The sequence below is a fragment of the Helianthus annuus genome, chromosome 12 (assembly GCF_002127325.2).
Source record: "Helianthus annuus cultivar XRQ/B chromosome 12, HanXRQr2.0-SUNRISE, whole genome shotgun sequence".
Taxonomy (NCBI): Eukaryota; Viridiplantae; Streptophyta; class Magnoliopsida; order Asterales; family Asteraceae; genus Helianthus; species Helianthus annuus.
Genome location: NC_035444.2, coordinates 13,039,175 through 13,052,794, shown reverse-complemented (window position 1 = coordinate 13,052,794; position 13,620 = coordinate 13,039,175). Strand labels below are relative to the sequence as shown.

General features: G+C 29.9%; 2 long non-coding RNA genes across 3 annotated transcripts; both read right to left on the bottom strand.

Moving 5' to 3' along the window:
- Window positions 1-4,617: 4,617 nt before the first annotated feature.
- Window positions 4,618-5,349, bottom strand: LOC110896405. Its single transcript, XR_002567891.1, has 3 exons — window positions 5,175-5,349; window positions 5,011-5,079; window positions 4,618-4,908 (listed from the first exon to the last, which is right to left on the bottom strand). It is a non-coding gene; the product is annotated as an uncharacterized LOC110896405 (long non-coding RNA).
- Window positions 5,350-5,498: 149 nt separating this feature from the next.
- Window positions 5,499-8,380, bottom strand: LOC110896404. Of its 2 annotated transcripts, none has more exons than XR_002567890.2 (5): window positions 8,164-8,380; window positions 7,975-7,991; window positions 7,046-7,114; window positions 6,847-6,968; window positions 5,499-5,618 (listed from the first exon to the last, which is right to left on the bottom strand). It is a non-coding gene; the product is annotated as an uncharacterized LOC110896404 (long non-coding RNA). The 2 variants fall into 2 exon arrangements; XR_002567889.2 differs by lacking the exon at window positions 5,499-5,618 and adding an exon at window positions 5,696-5,763.
- Window positions 8,381-13,620: the final 5,240 nt, after the last annotated feature.

Genomic DNA, 13,620 nt, shown 5'->3' with positions numbered 1-13,620 from the left:
ATCAAAAAGTTTAACGCCCTGAGTCCTAGCCATTTATTTTATAACGTTTTGAGTCCAATTTTGTTCATTTTATAACGATTTGAGTCCAGAAAATTGGACTCAAAAGGTTAAAATTTGGACTCAAAAGGACTCAAATGGTTAATGAAAATGCTTATAGGGACTCAGATCGTTAAACTTTTTATTTTTTGGACTCAACTAGTTAAAACCACTAAAACAAAGGGGCTCAAAAAGTAATTTACCCAATACCTTAATACCCTCACTTGTAACTCTAGAAGTAGACTTTTGAAAAGTCAAAATTGGCATACATCTCTTTTCTACTGACACATAAGTGGCTAGCTGTTAAGTTGTACTGAAAGTTAAAAGGCTTGTAATTGGAGAAGTAGGGATAAGCAAAAATGGACCCGGTACCGGTATCGAACTGGTACCGGTACCGAATTTACCGAACTGGGTATCTTTTCGGTACCGACTTTTGATATTTTCAGTACCAGTTCGGTACCTGTATTTACCGGTTTTTACCCTTAAATACTGGTACCGAACTGTACCGTAGCGTACCGTATCGGGTATATTCGGTACCGATACCGGTACCCACTTTTGAAGATTTTCAGTACCGGTACTTTCGGTTCCGATACCGGTTCGGTACCGAGCTCATCCGTATGGAGAAGTGTCTTGTAACTGATTAACATATAATATTTTATCATGACATCGATGTGGAATAACTGATTAATATATTATTATATCATGACATCGATGTGGGAGTATATTCACCATTCACCATCAAGTATATTCACCATCTTATTTTATAAGTCGGTGGTCTTTGAAATTTAAAATTTAAGACAAACTTTAATGGTTTTCTTTGTATATTATACTAGGTTATCACCCGCGAACTTCGCGGGTAGGAAAATTTTATCTACATTATCACAAAGTGTATAAATATAAATACAAATATAAAAGTGACACATTACATAAATTACTTGTTAACAATATGAAAATATAGTTAAAATGCACTAAAGTAAAAAACAATAAATTTTTTTTACTTTTGTTAAGAATTAAAGTGTCTCCAGACAAACAACAGTTACTCTTTCTCAGAGCCATCTATAATATCTTGTTGCGGCTATCACTATAGATCTGCAAGTTAAAAGACAATTCTAAATAACATCACAAGGTAACTAAGCTCCCAGTGAAAGATATGTTCACAAAAAGTATAAAAAAAGCAAGTTAACAAATAAGATGTGCATATTTTCATAGTATTCACATGTATATTCTATTAATTGATAGGCCATCTTTTAATAAACTCATCTTCAGTGTGTATCATGACATTTGTAGGGCCTTGGTCTACACCCCATATTTTGCACGCAGCGTCGTCCGGAATAGACTAAAAAACAAACATATACATTCTTAATTATTAGTATAATAAGAAATATATAAACAGTACAATAATATTAAAGTGTATTTAATAATGATAAAAAACAAAATAATAAATATGAATTATAAAGTAAGTTATCAAAATACCAAAATAACTTCGTCCGCTACATTCATTAGCCTACAGAACCAGTATCCTCTGAAACTAATTTAAAAATTACAACATTAATAAAGAGTAATAAGTAAAGGTTAGTGTGAGAAAAATAAAAAAATATGAAAAAATAAACAAAGATAATACAAATTAGATGTTACATAAAGTAACAAAATTAAAAATAAATACCTTGATGAACCTTCAGCCATAAGAAATACCTACAAAAGGACGTTACATAAAGAAACCGCATCTAATTAGTTATTAAAAAAATATTACTAACAACATAAATAATATGTGAACAACATCTTATAATATAAAATAGATATGTAATAGTTTCTTCATGAAATGTCATGTGTATGTTTTTTAATTATTTATTCATATGAAATCATAAATTCAGTAAACAACAATATGTAATAGTTCCTATAATTTGATTACTATATATGTTTAGAAACACCTTTAGACACTGCATATAAAAAAAGTTGATTATGGAAATTATGATCAGCATATTTTGTATTGAAATACATATATAATTTATAAACTATTGAACTACATATCTTATTTTGTATAATCAAAATATACGAATTTTTTTAAAAAGTTTTCCATATTTATTGTTAATGCTTATGGCGGTGTTACAATCTATTATCTATATTAATAAACATCAAAGATATTTTTTTTTTAATTATAAGATTTGTAATTTTTTTAGGATGGATCTTAATCAATGATGGTATTTGGTAATAAAGAATGCAGTCACCACAGTGAATGTTAAAATATGTAATTTACTGTAATGTTTAATTGGATATAAGAAAAGATGAAAAATAATACTAAATTCTTTTATTATTAAAGTAACGATAGGATAAAATTTCAGATAATTGAAACAAATTAGATTGTTCGAGAAACAAAAGATGAAATAGTATCAAATTAATTCCTAATTTTTAATCGAAAGGCGAAACAATTGTCTCCAAAAATAATGCGCCTTTCGGTCCGTTGTAGCTGTCAACATGTTGGATGTAGTTAAAAGAATCATTGCAAATTAGAACTTCAACAGTATCTCCACAAATACTGGTTATCAACCACTTGTTGTCTTGAATTACATTTGTCCTTTGCTGAGGCTCCAAATGTTGAACTATGTGAGCCTTATTGAAAGAAAAGACCTTGATCCAGTCATCATGTTCATATTTGACCAAATCTGCAATTAGTTCACCAGCATAATGAACAACAATGACATGGAGCTTGTTCGAATTTGTTAGAAAATGTACTTGGCAAGGATTGACTTCAATATGCTCCGGAAAACGAAGTAAACTGAAAGATTCAGAGATAACATCGTAAGCAACTATGTTCCTTTCACCAGGTGGAATCTAGTAACTTGAAACAATGAAATATATTGTTTTGCCGGATAAATTCCAGAAGACCATGAATAAAAGTTTGAAGCGAATTGAGTTCCGTTCAAGAAGTTTAATTTCCTCCATGAGTCATGACGTCGTGAATATACACGAGCAGTAACTACGTCCCAGTAACAATTAATATGAAGCACTTTTAGATCGTTGTCCTCGTCTAAGTACATTCCACCAGTATCGTAGTGTCGACCAAAATAACGAATAAAGTAGTCGTCCGATATCAACTTAAAACGTCTCGTCGTTGGATTCCAAAGGACCAGCTCATTGGGATTCCTTTTAATGCAAACTAAAATCAGACCATTAAACGAACATATAATGCTTAAAAAGGATGGATGGACATCATATGGAAAATTTACGGTTTTGCTAGTATCGACTTCTAAGTTGCCAGATACTATGTCGTCAACGACTATGGAACTTTCTTTCAAGGAGAGCAGCTTCTTTTGTATTGAATTTCCAACTCGCCGAGTATGGATGAAAACAAACTTTGGTGTGGATAATTCATAACACCATTGTTTAGAAACACATTTGAAACGACAAACTGCCTTTGCAGGTAGTCTCGATAAGATCTCTTCAAATATCATGTCATCCCCAATAAGTTCCATGATTCCTAATAATCTGAAAAAATAAATAAAAAAAAAGATTGAATACAAAGTTATTGTATAAAAATTGATAATTATCAATGGAAGATTAAACATTTATAATACAGTACAAAGTAACTAACCGTGTAAGTGGAGGTGTTATGTATATGAATTTTCTAATGAGTAAGAATTACACGAAATATGGGTATTTATAGGACTTTCATCATATAGTGGAAATCTAATTTGGAAACCTTAATTTTTTAATATACGATTTTATCAAATAATGAAAAACTTATGAAAGATTTATGTAGATCATCTTGATTAATGGTTAATAAGTGTTTCGAAATTTAAAATTATATATATTTTAAAGTATTTTTTTTGTTTTTTGGTATTTAATCAATTAAATTAATCAAATAACGGATAAATATTATATCATCAATATTACATTTCGAATAACATGTTTTTTTACAAACAAATGTTAATATGTTATAATACGTGTATTATAAATCGTAAAAAAAATATTCTTTTTGAAAAAAAGTTGGGAAGGAAAGAATCTTTCTTAATTTTGTAAAAGTCTAATACAGTTCAAATATATCGAACAATTAATATCATATATATACAATGTAGATGTAGATAAAAAATATGTAAATAATAACATCAAATAACATTGCAGCTTAAGATTTCATTGAAAGCTTTAAAAAGTATATAAAAATTTCATTAAAAGAATGCCATGTAACATAAAACAATGAAATGGTCATTTTGTAATACAATCGCATGGAATAGATGATCGAATATTAAAACGAATAAGATGTGATTTCGGAATTTTAGGCGAAAAAATGATGTTAGTCAAATCCGTTGATCTCAAAATGTTTCCTGTAAATTATATTATTGAGTTTTAAACAAATAATTGTGTAAACTTAAATGTTATATAACAAAATAAATTAACTTGACAATTTATGTAAAATAATTTAATCTATAAAACTATTCAATTTACATGTAACAAAAGAAAAAGGTTTGAATTAATGCAATAGAGAAGAGGAAATTTAAAAAATATTAAAGCAAACAAATAATCTTTTAATACCACGATAATAAACGAAATATCCATATGAAACCAAACATCAAGTACTAAAAGAAAACATCTCAAATTGTTCGAAAAAACTGAAATGACTATTAAATGTTAATACTAATTTTCCAGCTTTGCTTTCATCTTCAAACCTTCATTGTTCTCACAATCACCCTGACGCGGTTTAGTTGAAGACTGAGAAGAACAAAGATCCACATCATAAACCGTCTCCAAATTACGCTTCAGCTCATTGTCCAGCATCTTTGAAGAACAACTATTATGAGCTCCAGAGGGTGTAGTAAAGATGTTGTTGTTCAAACTGGACATGGGAGTGTCTTCATCAACGACACGGGAAACAGAATCCTGTACAACAAAATTTAAAAAGTAAAAAATATAAATGGACATAAAAGTTGAATACAAAACAATAATAAAGGTTTAATGATATAAAGAAGTTGCTTAACAAACCCGGATGTTAACGTTAACAATTGGATTTGGATCAGAAGCAACAGGATCTAAAGGTTCTTCATCAGCAGCCTGTATGTATTTCATAAATTCCAATAAGTATTCATAAGTGGTATAAGATTTCTATAATAAAAAATTTAAGTTAACGTTTAGGGTACATATAGAACCTGGTAAACATCAAAATGAGTATCAAGATCTTTGATGATGGAAGGATTTTCAGTCAACTTGGAAACAGAGTAGCCATCTGATTTCTATTTTATATTAAACGAAGCTATGGCTATCTTAAACGCAAACCTCTTGTTTATCAATGCCTTCAGCTCACTCGGAAAGTTGCCTTCGCTTGCTAACTGTTACAAATGAGTTCATATAGTTAGATTTGCCAAAAAAATAAACAAAATAACTTAAAAATTATAGAGATTAGCATAAACGATGAAAACTATCATTATATCGGATCAAAAAACACCAAAAAAACGATAAAATTAAACTTACGTCTTGTGTTCGAAGAAGATTCAGACTCCTGCAGTTGCATAATTCATCATCAATAATTTCAAGACATTGGCCATATGGAACTTTTCTTTCCCACAATAAGGTCGCTCATTATACGGTATTTCCTATGAATCGAAAAAAAACATATAAGCTTAAATAACTTATTGTCTGTTGATAAAATGTAAAACCAAATAAACATACGAAAAATATAGGATGATAGTCATCAATCAACTTTAAAAACGATTGGAGCGTTGTTTTTAGGATCCATAACTGCAGAGGAATAAAGGATTTTTTTAAAAAAAAATAATGGTAACTTATTTATAGAAACAATGTCTAATTACAGAAACAGAGTTATAATTGAGAATATAAAAATTAACCTTAAAAACAGTACTGTGTTTATGGAAACAAAAACATCTTTAGAAAGAAATTAAAGTATCTTTAAACATAAATAGAAAAACTCATAACTGACAAAACTAACAATATGAACTTTAAAAGATAATAACATAAAGTTTCAAAATTATGCCTAAACAGAAAATTTAATAAGAAATAAGAAAGAGTATAGATATCAAAAAACAAACAATACCAACAATATTTAACTAACCTGTTTTGGTAGACGAACATTCCGAGTCCGAATTTCAAAAAAGATTAAGGATTCACCATGGAAAAATACAAACAATCAATGATTCAGAACATATATATTACTAATTTAAAAAAAATTGAAAACTAAAGAAACATATAAAAATATAGGATCATAGTCATCATGAAAAAAGAAAAACAGAAATAAAAAACAAATAAACATACCAAAAGTAATGAGACATCTTCCTCAATAAGCTTTAAAAATGAAGGACAGTTGTTACTCTGATCCATATATGGAAATTAAAAATGAAGGCTTTTTAAAAATTAAAAGGCTAAACTATTTATAGAAACAAACTTATAATATCGGGAGAAACTTCTAAAACAAATAATTAAAAAGGAACAGTTTCAAAAAAAAATTAAAACCTATTTATTTTTAGAAACACAATCAATATTCCGAAAAAAAACATATCACACACTAAAAATTTACATAATCTTTAATGGATTCAAAATTAACAGAATATAAAATTTATTAGTTAATCATGAAAAAAAACAGAAATAAAAAACCAAAACAAAAGAATCATTAATACATATTAATACAATACAAAATTTATTAGTAAAAAAACAATGATTTTCAAATTTCAAAAAATATCATAGTTAGATTTGTGAAAAAAAATATTAAACAAAATAACTTAAAAATTATAGAGATTGACATAAACGATGAAAACTATCATTATACCGGATCAAAAAACACCAAAAAAACTATAAAATTAAACTAACCTCTTGTGTTCGAAGAAGATTCAGACTCCTGCAGTTGCATAAGTCATCATCAATAAGTTCAATACATTGAGCATATGGAACTTTTCCTTCCCACAATAAGCTGGCTCATCATACGGTATTTCCTATGAATCGAAAAAAAAAACTTATAAGCTTAAATAACTTTTTGTCTGTTGATAAAATGAAAACCAAAGAAACATACCAAAAATATAGGATGATAGTCATCAATCAACTTTAAAAACGATTGGAGCATTGTTTTTAGGATCCATAACTGCAAAGGAATAAGGATTTTTTTTAAAAAAATATAACGACAACTTATTTATAGAAACAATGTCTAATTACATAAACAGAGTTATAATTGAGAATAGTAAAATTAACCTTAAAAACAGTAATGTGTTTATGGAAACAAAAACATCTTTAGAAATAAATTAAAGGTATCTTAAACCTAAATAGAAAAACTCATAACTGACAAAACTAACAATATGAACTTTAAAATATAATAACATAAAGTTTCAAAATTATGCATAAACAGAAAATTTAATAAGAAATAAGAAAGAGTATAGACATCAAAAAACAAACAATACCAATAACATTTAACTAACCTGTTTTGGGAGACGAACATTCCGAGTCCGAATTTTAAAAAAGATTAAGGATTCACCATGGAAAAATACAAACAATCAATCATTCAGAACCTATATTTCTAATTTAAAAAAAAACTGAAAACTAAAGAAACATATCAAAAAATTAGGATTATAGTGATCAATCAACTTTAACAACGAAAGAGCGTTGTTTTTAGGATCCATAACTGCAAAAGAATAATAATTTTAAAAGATAATCTATTTATAGAAACAATGTCTATTTACAGAAACCGAATAATAATTTCGAATACAAAAAATTAACATTAAAAATGGCCATCTGTTTATAGAAACAAAAACAATTTTAAAAGAAATTAAAGTATCCTTAAATAATTAACAACATAACTATATAGCAAAAAAATATAACTGACAAAACAAACCATATGAACTTCAAAAGATAATCACATAAACTCTCAAAATATAGCATAAAGACAAAATTTAAAACCAAAGACTATAGATATCAAAAAACAAACAACCTCAAGAAAATTGAACTAACCTGTTTTGGTCGACGAACTGTCCGAGTTCGATTGTCACGAAATATTGAGGGTTCAACATGAGAAAAACAAACCATAAATCATTCAGAACATATATTATTATTTTTTGAAAAAAAAAACACCGAACATAAATGATAAAATCAAACGTTACAAAGTTAAAAAAGATAAAACAACTATAACATTCAACTAACCTCTGTTGCTTGTTGAATGATCGGAGTCCGATTGTTATCCAAGATTTAGGGATTCACATGAAAATCAAAATAAACAAAAATCAGTAAGTTTGATAAATGTCCAAGACATGATTAACGTTCATAGACACTACATAAATCAGAGAATGTAGATGATGATAACAAAACCTCTGATCTTGATATTGTTTGCAAAAAAAATATAAATGTTCAATCGCTTAGATTAAAGATGCACAGTAGATAAACAACAAACTTAAACAACATACCTTCAATTTTATGATCGGATCTACAAAATTCAGAACAACATAACTTATTTTGGTAGACTAACAATCCGAGTCCGAATTTCAAAAAAGATTGAGGGTTCACCATGAGAAAATACAAACCATAAATCATTCAGAACATATATTAATAGGTAAAAAAATAATGAATATAAAGGATAAAATTACATATTACATACTTAAAAAAGATAAAATAACTATAACACTTAACTAACCTCTTTTGATTGAAGAATTATCGGAGTCCGAAATCAGATCTACAGAAATCAGAACAAAGAAAAAGTTATTACAAATCAGAACAAAGATTATTAGAAATCCAAAGAAAGAAAAAGATAAAGTTTGATCGGATCTACTGAAATCAGAACAAAGAAAACGTTATTAGAAATCAAAAGAATCTTTATAAAATGAACTTTATATACAATCGAACAACATAAATAAAAACATACCTTTAATTTCTTTGATAAGATCTACAGAAATCAGACAAAAAATGATTTTTAGCAATCACAACAATATTCATAAAAACAACTTTGTATAATACAATCGAATAACATAAAAAACAAAACACCTTTAATTTCTTTTATCGGATCTACAGAAATGAGAAAACAAATGGTTTTTAGCAATCGAAACAATCTTTATAAAAACAATCATTTACAACAATTACAACAAAAAAAAATCAAAAAATCACGAAAAACTACTACATATCAGGATTCAAATTATCAGTTTTCCGCCAAAATAATAAATTTTTTCAGAAAACTTAAATATCGTCTAAAACTGAAGAACTTCAATATACCGGAACAAGATTAGATCAGATCTAAGCAAAACTAACCCAGAAGCCATGTCTCTGAAACTCAATGTGACGCTTCAATATAAAATCTTTTAGATCTAAGCAAAACAAACATGAATTCATCTATAAAAAGCGCATCAAAAACTCTACTAAATCACCACAAACATAGAGAACCATCAATATAAACTCATAAATTATGAAAAAAAACCCGTTATCCCATTCAAGCATTTCATCAAACACCTTGCGTGCAATCCAAAAAACTAAAACATTTTCAAACATTTTACACTAAAATTAACGTTCAGTCATCACGGATCTAATCAACCAATTTCCATAAAGTTAATAAGAATACAAAAAAAGTTAACATCAATCGGACATTTATGCCAGAATCGAATCTGTAGTACTACATATATAATAGACGTGCAGGTAGAATTTTTTCGGTGCTTATCATCAAAATACTTCTTGCTAACATGAATCTGTTATGGAACAACAACGACAAAGATGTGAGGTAGATTATATGTGAAGAAACAAAATAACATCAGAAAGAGAAATCAAAAGAATAAAATTAAAATCTACGGCTAAGAAAAATAGATTGAATGGTAAAACCACATACCTTCAATAGCGGAAGAAGATCTGATTAGAGAGATGAGAAATCGACGTGACGTCCAGAAAGGTTGAGTTGATCTAGGGTTTGGTTTTAGGGTTGTGAAGATTGTTGAAGAGTATGGAAGAAGAATTAGAAAAAAAGACATATATAAAGGATCCATCATGATTGATCCAAATCCAAAAGTCCGACCCGATGCTTTCTGGATCCCGTGTCCATTGTGAATTTGTGTGATTTCCCTCCTAAACCAAGTTGCCACATCAGCCAAGATGGCCAAATACAAATGCCACCTAGCCCAAATCCATCTCATTTATATATATATATAGATATTTATATGCATAAAATATTTCATAGTCTTGTAACATACGTTATGAATGTCAAGGACTCAAGGACATTGTCAAAGCTGTGCATTAATTGCAATGGTATGTCGTTATTGAATAGAGAAGTCTAACTAGTTAACTGAGAAGATACACGGCAAGTTCTTGTTCATATTGTACTAAATTTGACTTGACTTAACCAACATGAAAAATAAATAAGTGGCTCATATGTTTTTGCTTCATTTTCCTTTCTCTTGTTACCTTAATTTATTGAACCTCATGATCGTTGTAAAAAAAATTCCAAGATCCCATCAATACTTTGCTAACAATGAGAACAGAAAAAAAAACACAACTTACGTTTGACGGTTGATTCTTAAAAGGATTAAGAAAAGAAAACTAAAATCATATGCAATGAATAGTTTCTCAATCTGGTGAAAGCCACATGGGGAAGAAACAAAGGAGTTCACAGGTTTTCGAGACCAAAGTCTTTAGCCAAGTACACCACTTGAGACTCAGGTGACTTGAAGAGGTCTTTAACCTCTTCCGAGTTTCGTCAAGAAAGACTTACTTACCTTAACTTTTTGAGATATTCGATTTAAAAAACCCAATTTTCATCAACTGACCGATAGCACTTCTGTCACACCCCGATCTCCACGTGTCACCGGTGGGCCCAGTGTGGGGTATGGTGACGTAGTTGGCATCGTCATAGACAAACAACACAATATAATAATGCACAGCGGAAGCAGAAATAGATACATTTCAACTTTAAAAAATGCAATAATAAATATCACAAGTAGTTGAAACGGATCCACAGGCGGATCAAATAAAATAAGATAAATTGTTCAACAGTTTATTGTCGTCCGAGCTTGCGAGACTATTGTGGACGCTCTTTAGGAAACAGCCAGCCTAGTACGTATAGTACCTGCACTTAACCTTTTGGGAAAATACGTCAGTTTACACTAGTAAATACAAATTAACTGACTCATTTTGAAAATGACTGAAAATTGATTTAAATGCACATGGCATAAATATTTTTATAACTTGGGATAATTATGCAAGATAAACTTGTAATGGATTTACATGTTACTCCGCGTTCAGTAGCCCGGGATCTTCTGTCCGGGTTAAAGATTAATAGACACACCACAATATAGAGTTATACACGACGGATGTACGCCTACACCCCGTGCTCTGGTCGTGGCCATCTCGTAAGATAATGCCAAGGATATCCGGGACATGGTCATTAACCCCCCAAAGGCTTCAAGTAATAAAACACATTCAAAACAGGGTCATCTCAATGGATTTAACCACTATACGATTAAATGATTCGATGCCGGACCAAGCGGTATTTTATATACCTTACCCCAAGCCCGTATAGGGAAAATAAGTCAAAATGTATTTACCTGAGTAAGTATGAATCACAATTGGCAAGTGAGGGTAGCTTTTACTGGGCCTCCTATTCTGGAACAAAGGTTTATAATAACCTATTAGATTCCTAACGGGTCTTTTATTTAAGCCTAAGCTTGACCGGTTAGTTTTAAAGACGATACGGTTCAAGCGCACGATTAAGCGAAGACCGGATAGAATGTGATTTAGACCCGACAAGTTTGAATACTTGTATAATATGGGTATACTAAATACATTCTGGATTTTGAGATAAAAATGATAACGTTTGACCCGTTTCGGTCAATTTATGCAAACTAGTTGCATAAACCGAACCGAACACTAAAAGGGCGTTACGGGTAGCCAAATGAGTCATATGCAAGTTCCCTGAGATAATATGCTTTAAATATGATATAATATCAGCAAGTTATGTCCTATTATGCCCCGAATGTATTTAAACTCAATTTACGCCTCATAAGGGCATTTTGGTCATTTAAAAGATTATAAAAGAGTTAAATTAGAAATCTGAGTTACAGGTCTGATTTATACAGTAAATATACTTAGTTTGACATGTTATAACAGTAGGGTATGACCCGTATACAAAACTTATCATTTAAAATCAAACTATGCACCGTAGGGGTATTTTAGTAATTTCACAAGGGCTAAAAATGCCAAAACTGGAAATCTGAGTGCAGACATTTATACTTACTGTTATTTTATAAAAATACACCAAATACATCAGTAGGTATAATTCTTATATGTTTAAAATGAGTATAACGCTTACTATGCGCTAAAAACGCTAAAAATGCGATTTAGAGCCGTTTCCGGGTTTTCAAAAGAAAGCAGAGATTTTTATATTTCCAGAATACTTAAAATACTTTATTTAACAAATAAAATCAGTAGAAAAAGGTTTGGGGTCAAAAGGATGTATAAAACTCATTTTATGGCTTAAACGGTCAAAACCGGCGTTAACCGAATCGACTTAGCGACGTATGATCCGATCAGCCAAAAATTAAATAAAAATCTTCAAAAATCCCAGAATATTATATAACATCAGTGGGTAAAAAGTTTTATATCGAAAAGTGGCCTTAAATAGGTTATACGCTAAATGCGCCGTTTATTTAACATAAAGATATAGTTTTACGATATCGGCCATAACTCAAAATCTGGACCACCAACTGATCTCAAATTTTCGGTGCAAGTTTATAAATTAATAATAAAGATTTCTACTCTTTCACTTTTCCAAAAATCACGTTTTATATCAAAAAGGGCAAAATAGTCAACTTTAAGCATAAATCGGAAACATGCATATGAATCGGTTAAGCATGGACTCAAGTATCAAAAATTCCAGAAAGTTAAACTAAAATAAAAATGGTCAAAAATATACTCTAACACAGATCTCAAACATGCATGCATGGATCCGAATCGAGAGTCAACGAAAAAGTCGTTTTATAAGACTTTCGGTTCCGATCCGAGTTTATACTAAAGATTGTCGAGTTGATTATGATAAAACACATTCTTATATTCATTATAAGTTATTTTTGATGATCAAACTGATTGCATGTCATCTACATTACCATTTATGCTATATTTCGCAAAAACGATTTCTGTTGACTTTTTAAGATCATCTTTGACTCGACAAATAGCATGCTTAGAGTGGGAATCAGAGAATACCCTTTTGAGGGTTTGTTTCCCACATAAATACCAACTTATAAGTGGTTTCAATTTGAGAAATGACAGAGCCAAACTCGTTTAATCGAAAAGTCAAACTATATGAACAACGGTTTGACTTTTAACTAATAATCTATGCTAGAACGGATTAGAGGATGATATGAAGGCTTACAAAGGTCCTAATGAAGCCTAGCAAGCACTTGGAGTCTGCCTTGTCGATCAAAAAGTCCCTGGAGAAGTCTTGTGAGTTCTTGAAGTTGTGAATGTTCTTGTTACTATCACAAGTGCCCTCAAAATGTGAAGAATGATCTAATTTATGGTGAATTCAGATGTTTTAAGAAGGCAACAGGTGTCCCAACATGCATGTAACCTTATTGGTGAGTTTTGGAGGCGACCACAGCTGTTTAGCACTCAAATTCGGACCAAAATGCAAAC